Source organism: Pundamilia nyererei, unplaced genomic scaffold (assembly GCF_000239375.1).
Source record: "Pundamilia nyererei isolate P.nyererei 1_Seehausen unplaced genomic scaffold, PunNye1.0 scaffold00171, whole genome shotgun sequence".
In the NCBI taxonomy this organism is placed as follows: domain Eukaryota; kingdom Metazoa; phylum Chordata; class Actinopteri; order Cichliformes; family Cichlidae; genus Pundamilia; species Pundamilia nyererei.
The window spans coordinates 1351193-1352118 of record NW_005187572.1 but is presented as its reverse complement, the minus strand read 5'-3'; positions in this window follow the sequence as shown (position 1 = coordinate 1352118).

The following is a 926-nucleotide window of genomic DNA, read 5'->3' as shown; positions in this document are numbered from 1 at the left end:
CGGGAAGAGGGAGGCAGCTGGAGATGGGGAGGGAAGGCCTGTGTGTCTCTTTAAAATCGTAGATGTTGAATTTTAGGCTACGTGTTATTTATCTCCCACTGAGTCTGTTTGTCATATGCTATGTATAAAGGCTCTGGACCTTTCCAAAATGGCGTAGATCTGGCTTTAGTGTGATTAATTTACCACAATTTCAATTTCTGGGACGTTTTCAATTTTCACTCCTGTGACTATGACGAGTGTGGCTAGTTTTTGTCTATTTGTGAAACTGAGCATGGGTGTGGACACTTCAAACTATACTGAGTGATGTGAGTTTCGTGCTGGATCACTTTCTTCAATTGTTAATTTTCTGGGAGCCCTGAAGACCCAAATTAGGGCTTTCAAGTTTTGCCCTGCCCCCCGGTCTGTGCAAGGTTGTGCGGAAAATCCCAATGTGGATGTTGAAGGTCCAGCCAGTCGGCGGAAAGACCAATTGATGCCTGGACGTGCATTGGAGCCGCAAAAAAACATTGGATCCTCCATCTATAAAAAAACAATTCCTGTTTGTATAAATTCACACTGAAAACTGAAATACACTCCTAATCAAACAGATAAAACATTAAAACCTAATTAAAACACACCCACTAGGAGGAGACAGGGGGTTACGTCAACGAGCAAAGCTGTCAGTTATATACTACTGTTATCTACGTTTCTGCATAGAACATATTATATTTGTTCCCTTAGTATTTCCTCCCTCATTCTCAGGTGTCTTTATTCATGTCAGATAGCTGAAAGGCTACTACGTGCAGTGGACCCAAAACCAGACTCAGAGTCTGCTTACTTGGAAAGTGGGGAGTAGGGATGGGTATCGTTTAGGTTTTATCCGATACTGGTGCCAAACCGGTACTTTTGAAACAGTGCTGGTGCTTAACCGGTGCTTAAAGAATGGA